General features: G+C 39.9%; 1 pseudogene; it reads right to left on the reverse strand.

Moving 5' to 3' along the window:
- Window positions 1–888: 888 nt before the first annotated feature.
- On the reverse strand, window positions 889–7,061 carry LOC140516794 (olfactory receptor 4A47-like; annotated as a pseudogene).
- Between the last annotated feature and the right edge of the window lie 1,477 nt (window positions 7,062–8,538).

Below are 8,538 nucleotides of genomic sequence, written 5' to 3' on the forward strand. Positions count from 1 at the left end.
ATAGATAGATAGATAGATAGATAGATAGATAGATAGATAGATAGATGATAGATAGATAGATTTGGAGAAGAGTAGAAAGGGAAAAAATCCATTCATCACCACTTAAAAGAGATCCTATGAGGAAAACTCATAAGAATATCATAGTCAAATTCAGAAACCTACAGCTCAATGACAAAATATTAAAAGCATTAAGATTAAAAGAATTTCAATATGATGGAGCCACAATGAGAATCTCACAAGACCAACCATGAAAGATTTATCTTAAAAACTTAGTGAAAAAATAAAAAAAAACTTCAGGTTAACAGAGGAATTGATTATTTTTTTCCCTTTCTCTAGAATATCCACCGCAACATCACAAACATATCATATGACATATCAACTGTCATTTTAAACACATTGAGCAATATTATTCATAGGATGATCTCTGCACTTTTGTTAAAAGAGTTAATTGCTCTTAAAATGTCAAAGAGAATGGATATTTCCCTCATGAACCAGGATGCTTCTAAGAATTTTATTTTCAATTCCAAATTGTCTCCCTTCTTTCACACCCTCTCCTACCCATTGAGAAGGCAAGAAATACAATGTCCGTTATACATATGAAGTTGTACAAAACATTTCTATATATTATGCTAGAAAAAAAAGAAAATAAAGAGAAAAAATGTTATAATCTCCAATTAGAGTCAATCTCTCTATCTGAACATAGTTAGCATTTTTCACCAAACCATCATGTGCTTACAGAAATAGTTCCAATAACCACAAAAATGTGGTTTCTAATACTAATGAGAAAAGTTTACCTTATTTCTTGAGTTATTCGGGTTCTACTTTCTCAGACTCAAAAAATAAAGTCCTAGGAATGTAACAATATTCTTTCAGTTCCCTTGTGAATATTCATTGCTTGGCCAGGACATCCATTACCTTACAGCTGGACATCACTTTTCTGCTCCAAATCTTCCTCATGGCATTTTTCATCTCTCTTTTTCTCAGAGAGTAGATCAAAGGGTTCAGCATAGGAATGATGACAGTATAAAACACAGTTAGAAATTTATCAGTGGAGAAGTTACAGACAGGCCTGCCATACATGAAAATACAAGGGACAAAGAAGAAGACAACTGTGATGTGGGAGATGCAAGTAGGGAGGGCCTTTTGTTGACTTTCTGAACTTTGGGTTATTAAAGAGTGTAGAATGACTCCATAGGAGATAAGCAAGGGTACAAAGATAATTGTGCATATTGCTCCCCCATTGGTAACGACTGAGATGGAAATTATATAGGTATCTGCACGGGAAATTTCCAGTAAAGGGTACATGTCACAAGTGAAGTGATCAATGATATTGGGTCCACAGAATGGGAGACTAACAATACAAAGGAACTGAACTAAAGAATGCATGAAACCTCCAGTTCAGGATACCACCAACAGCAGAACACATACACTTCATCTTATAATGACTGAGTAATACAAGGGAATGGAATGAAATTAGTGAAGACTTCTCAGTGCTTAACAAAATGTTTTTAGTAGATGGTTAGGCCTAAGTTTCAGTTTCCCAGAAATCATAGGCCACATCAACATAACAAAACTCCCCTTGGGTTGCCATCACAATCCTCCCTGGTACCCTTGGGTTCCCATACTAGCATAACACAACCCCCCTTGAGTTGCCACATCAACATCTACATGCCTATTGGTTATTGACAGGGAAGACTGTCATGTTTAGATTGTGAGCTTGCCTCCCAGCAAATGGGAGAAAAAGGCCAGTGGGTGACATGAGATCTGCGTTAGGGCTAAATAATCTCTATTTTTGCCTTCTGTAATTGCCTCACTTTCCTGATGACTTATCAGAGAGGAGATGTCCTTTCTCGCGAGATCCTAATAAAGTCTTGCTGCTTTGTTTCTATCTTGAAACTTCTCTGATTTTTATTTGAGTTGGTGGTCTCAGACCCACACAGTTTTGGGGGTCCACCCGGGACCCACACACTTGTCAGAAAATCCTCCTTTTCTGAGTCCATGGGCAGGCCCCCACCATAGTTTTCTCCGGCGGTCCTTGGAACTTGGGAAAGGTAGGACTCATCTCCAAGCGGGTAAGATCCCGAGGAAGAAATCTCAGAGAAGCCAAAGGAAAGCAAGTGGTGAAGTTCCAGAGCACATTAGTAAGGACAGAAAATCGCCCAGATTCAGCCACGTAAGTTGTGCATGCATGACCTAGGTAAGCAAACCCCTGGAAATCTTAGAGATTGGTGAACGCCTGGGTGACTGATAAAGGGAGGGCGACCTCTCTTGGTAGATAGATTAGACCAATTCGTTCAGTCTCTGACTGGAAGGGGAGGGCGAACTCCTCTTGGTTAAAATTCATCATGGGACAGGAACAGTCTCGGACTGCTAGTAACAGGAAATCATGAGATATTCCAAAGGACAATGCTTTGGGTAATAAATTTGAGAACTGGGATGAATTACCAAAGTATAAGGGAAAGGATAAGAAGAAAATGATAAAATATTGTTGCATAGTTGCCCTGACAGGAGGGGATGTAATTTGATCAAATTTGGAGGGCAGCAATGAAAGCTTGGGAAACTGCCTATCTGATAGCACAAGGAGGACTTACAACGGAACGAAAATTTCCCCTGAGATACCCTAACTGGGATCATAATAATGCTGCTCATAGAAAACACATGTGGGATCTTAGAACTCTCATAGTGCAGGGTATCCAAGACGCAGTCCCCTGGAGTCAAAATATGAATAAAGTTTCAGAAATTAGGCAAGAAAGAGGTGAAACTCCATCAGAATACCTAGGGAGACTAAAAAAAGTCTGAGGAAATATTCTGGAATGAGTGAAGGTGAGCAAACCCAGACCATGCTTAGATTCTATTTTGTAACTAATTCCTGGCCTGACATAAATAAGAAAATTGGAGGTCTGGCAAACAAAGCCTTTGGTTGAATCATTGAAGGTTGCTCAGAAAGTATATGTAGCCAGGGGAGAGGGTGCAAATCTTTGAAACAACAACGGCAGTCTTTAAAGCAACAGAGACAGCAGACTAAGGTTATGCTACAGACTGCATAAACTTTACCTAGATCAGTAATGAAGCCCACTCCACGGCAGATAGGGCCACCACAGTGAGGTGGAGGTAAGAAAGGGAATTTCCCATCCCAGGAACATCAGGCTCCTTCCCAGAGCATGGGGATGAGGGTCATTTCTCGAACTCCCCTTGTATGTTGGAACTGTGGGAACAAGGCTCACTTTAAGAGGGAGTATCCTATGCCTTTTGGAGTTGTCTTCTTGGTACAGAAAGCAGAGATATTTTTGCCTTTGGGTGGGAGGATGCCCTGGTGGTGGGAAGAAAGCAGCAATACCAGTAGTGTGTGTTGCCCCAAGGATACACAAAGTCCCCTAACCAATTTGGCCAAGTACTTGAAACAATCCTTGAGGGGTTCCTGTCTCCTTGTGGGACCTCAGTATTTCATGACTTATTGATTACGGAAGATAGGAGGGAGCATGTTAGTGAAGCATCCATACAGTTGTGGAATTATTTAGGGAAGCAGGAACTCCGAGTTTCAAGGGGGGAACTACAATTTGTGGAAAAAGAAGTCATATATTTAGAGCACCTGATTAGTGAAGCAAGAGACTTAACGCTGTCAGGGTGTAGGGAATCCTCCAGACCCCTGTAATCTAAACAAAAAGAGAACTACGCAAGTTTTTAGGCTTAGTGAGGTATTGTAGACATTGGACTGACTTAAATGCTAATATAACTAAACCCTTGTTTGATCACCTATTGGATGAGAGCCTAAACGTTATCTTTTGGGATGAGGAAAGTCAGGAAAAATTTGGCTAGATTCACTCCCGGTCCTAGTGCTTCCCTCATTGGAAAAAAACCTTTCCATTTGTATGTAAATGCTGACAAGGGGATTGCTCTCAGGGTTCTGGCACAAATAAGGGGAGGGCAGAGAATACCAGTAGCCTTTCTATCTAAACTCCTAGACTCCGTAGCCAGAGGATGGCCTACCTGAATTCAGGCAGTGGCTACTACTGCCTTATTGGTTGAAGAGAGTTGAAAGCTCAGCTTGAGGGGAAGCTTCATAATAAGTGTCCCACATCAGGTGAGGACTATTCTTAACCAAAAAGCAGGAAGGTGGCTAACCAACTTCAGGATTCTAAAATATGAGGCTATTTTGCTGGAACAAGATGATTTGGTTTTGTCACAGGACTCGAATGCGAATCCTGCCTCCTTTCTTACTGCTAGCCCAGAGGGTGAACAAGAGACAAGGCACTATTTCATGGAGATCATAGATCTCCAGACCAAGGTGCGGGAGGATCTTCAAGAATCTCCACTTCCTGGAGGGCTAAATTTATTTGTGGATGGATTTTCAAAAATGGTAGATGGAAAAAGGAAAAATGGATATGCCATCATAATTCGCCATGGAGATCAGAATTCCCTTGTGAAATCTGGGAGTTTGTCGAAACCCTGGTCAGCGCAAACATGTGAGCTTCATGTTCTAAATCAGGCTCTAAAAGTATTAAAAGGAGTAGAAAGTAATATATACACAGACTCTAAATATGCTTGGGGAGTTGCATATGTGTTTGGGAAAATATGGGAAGAAAGAGGCATGATAAATAGTAAAGGGAAGGAAGTATTACATTCCATACTGATAGTCAAAGTGTTACAGAATCTATTGCTCCCTGAGTCAGTTGCAATTATTCATATAAAAGGACACCAGACTGGAAACTCATTTGAAGCTAGGGGTAACCGACTTGCTGATGAAGAGGCAAAGAGGACGGGAGAAAGGGCACTTGAGTCAGGAGACCCAATATTGGTTTTCATTCCCTCCTTTCCCCTTAGTTTCCCCTCTTCATCATTTTCTCAGGAATAAATTAAAAAGGCCCAAGATCTTGGGGCTCATAAGGATAACCATGGGCATTGTTTCCTCCTAGATGGTCAAGAGGTACTGACCAAAGCAGATATGAGACGGATGCTACAACATTTGCACCAAGGTAGTCACTAGGGTGACCAGAAACTGTGTGATATGGTCTTAACGTGATTTGTGTCTCCAGGTCTATACACTCTAGCCCAGCAGTTGGGAGACGATTGCCTTGTCTGTCGAAGGACTAACAAATCAGCTCAACGCCAAACTCCCCTGAGAGGATGACCTCCGGGTATCAGATCCTTCCAGAGCGCACAGGTGAACTTTACTGAGTTGCCCCCAGCAGATCGTATCAAATATCTAGTGGTCGTAGTGGACCACTTGACTTCATGGGTGGAAACTTACCCCTTGGCTCGTGCAAATGCTCAAGTTGTTAGCAAAGCATTGATTGAACAAATAATTCCGAGATATGGAAAGGTTGAGAAGACAGAATCAGATCAGGGAACACATTTCACGGCTAAAGTTCTCCAATCTCTACAAGCTCTAGATATTTCATGGGGGTTTCATACTCCCTGGCACCCTCTCTCCTCTGGAAAGGTTGAAAAGATGAATCAGGAAATTAAAAGACAGCTCATCAGATTGACAATTGAAACCCATTTACCTTGGATATGATCATCCTTACCCAGGAATAGGGAATGGGGAGAGATGAGACCCAATATTTGAAAGCAAAGACAGGTTCCTTGGAGAATATTTATCTATCCTGGCAAAACATATTCGTGTCTTGCAGACCCGAGGCTTGATAGCCCAAATTCCTCCTCTGGGATTTCCTGTACATCGATTCCGACCTGGTGATTGGGTGTCAATTCAGACATGGAAGGAAGAGAAACTCATCCCATCTTGGGAGGGAGCCTTCCAGGACTCATCACACTAGAATAAAGAGCCTGGTGACTCCTCCTACTGAATGGACTGTGAATCCAGTAGGATCTGAAGGGGTGAAGGTGCAATTCCAGAAAAGACCAACTACTGGGTCCCATGGGTCCCATAGCCCACGAAAGAACAAGTATTGGAAGTTTATGGGGTGTTTTTTATTACTGAAACTTATAGGCTTAATCTTTTTCATTCTAGGCCTATTTATCTGTATAAGGGTTACACATTTCTATGTTTCCCCTGGAGGATCCTCTGTCCAAAATGATTAGGCTGGAAGGGAAAGCTGAGAGATCAATACGACTCATGGTGCTCAAGAAACAGGGCCAGATACCAATAGATCAGGAGAGACAGCCCAGTCCTGATGGCTTGAAAAAGGAGGGGGATATGATAGCTGAGGCTATATATCATTGGTGGAATGAGAAGTCTTCAAAGGTATAAAAATAAGAGGAGGGTTTGAATGGAATGAATTCAGTGAAGAGTTCTCAGTGCTTAACAAAAGGCTTTTAGTAGATGGTTAGGCCTAAGTTTCAGTTCCCCCAAAATCATATGCCGCATCAACATAGCACAACTCTCCTTGCTTTGCCGTTACAACACCCCTGGCCCCCTTGAGTTTCCATACAAGCGTAACACAACCCCCCACTTGGGTTGTCACATCAACATCTACATCAACATAATGCCTATTGATTATTCACAGGGAAGACTGTCGTGTTTAGATTGTGAGCCTGCCTCCCAGCCAATGGGAGAGAAAGGCCAGTGGGTGAGGTGGTATCTGCGTTATGGCCATATAATCTCTATTTTTGCCTTCTGTAATCCCTTCCTCGCGAGATCATAATAAAATCTTGCTGCTTTGCTTGTACCTTGAGACGTCTCTGATTTTTATTTGAGTCAGTGGTCTCAGATCCACGCACAAGGTTTTACAGCTGGCTACATAGAGATCACAGGCCATAAAAATGAGGAGGAAAACTTCAGCCCCTCCAAATAAGTGTTCCAAGAAGAGCTGCACCATGCAAGCTTGGAAAGAAATGGTTGCCTTTTCATAGAACGTGTCTAGGGTCATTTTAGGGACAAGGACAGTGGAATAGGTATCATTCATAAAAGACAAGAAGGCAAGAAAGAAGTACGTAGGAGATCTCCAGCTCTCACTTTCTATGACAGCTGTGATAATGAGGATGTTGCCTACCATAGTTAAAACGTAGATAATTAAGAATACAGCAAATAGTATTTCTTGTACCTCAGTATTCTGGGTAAGGACCAGGAGGATAAACTCGGTGACATTGTTCCTGTTTCCCATGTTTTTTTGGGGGAAGTGGAAGTGAGAGTAAATGTTTATTAGATATAATACCAGATTTGTAGTTAGGGGAGCCTTGAGTTCAGTTATCACATCTGCCCTTTGTTTACAGACAATCTGCTTAACCTTTACGCACATCAGTTTCCTCACCAGAAAATTGGCCATAACATAACACTCCCTGCTTCACAGAGGTTTTGTAGGGCAGAGGGAACAAAAGAAATGATAGATATTCTGCCTGTAAATTTTAATCTTGCTTATAAAACTTAGTTTTTCTTCTGTGGTTTCAGCAGTCAAATTTTTACCTATAAAGATAATTATAGAAAATAAACACTTTATTTACCCCCTTTTTACATGACTTTCATTTCTCAATATGTCCCCCTACATGTGAAAGTATATGAAATAAGCCTTACTCATACCTTCATTTCTTTGTAACAAAGGGAATAAGGCATTGTTTCTCAAGTATTTCCAGTGACAAGTTTGATCACAATAATTGCACTACATTTCAATTGTCTTTTCTAGTTATATTATTGTTCATTTTGTGAAGATTGTTTCCTGTGTTCTAGCTGTTTGACTATGCTTTAATTCATAAAAATCTATTATTTCTCTAAACACCAGATATTCATATTTTATCATAATACAGACATATTCTGTCATATTTGAGTATTCCCCAATAAATGCACACCTATATTGGGTGTTTTTGCTACAGAAAGTACTTTAATGAGTATTTTTTCTGTTAAACCTCCATTTACTGATGTCCTCTTGGGTGATGGCTTAGCATTGAGTTTCCTCATTTCAAATGGCATGAACATTTTACTTTCTTTCTGGAAACACAGCTTTTTAAATTGAGGTATCAGTGTTCTTCTAAAATTTTCAAGACACTTCCACTCCTTAACATAATTTGTTCTCACAAAAGAAGAACAATAGTTTTTAGTGATTCCAGTGAAAAGGAGGCTAAGGGACAGAAATGTGAGACTGCTTCAAGGTTCCCTGATCACCTACATAATAAGATTGCATATTAAATAATTACTTAAGCAGTTAAGTAATTCAGTAATCTGACCCTACATCATTGAAGAATTAAATACTAATAGTATCTTACTTCATTCTGTCAATTCAGATATGCTTCATTGGGATAACAAGGATATTTTCCCCCATAATACTCTTATTAAAATGCAAATAATTCATCACAAGATATCACTTTAGACTATTATTGTCACTTTCCCAAATATGTTTACCATATTTTAAGATTGAAAGTACACTAAATAAATGCATATTTTATTGTCTTTTAATCTAAGGAACCTTTTATAGAACTAGAAATTACAAGCACAATATAAATGTCTAAAACAATTATTATTGTTATATCATCATCATTATCATAACCATCTCCTGTTTATCGACCATTTGAATATAGAGGGAATAAATGAAACAGATACTGTCTTTCTTTGTGACTTTGAGTTTCTGTGAATCTATTCTCTTATTAATA

The sequence above is a fragment of the Notamacropus eugenii genome, chromosome Y (assembly GCF_028372415.1).
Source record: "Notamacropus eugenii isolate mMacEug1 chromosome Y, mMacEug1.pri_v2, whole genome shotgun sequence".
Taxonomy (NCBI): domain Eukaryota; kingdom Metazoa; phylum Chordata; class Mammalia; order Diprotodontia; family Macropodidae; genus Notamacropus; species Notamacropus eugenii.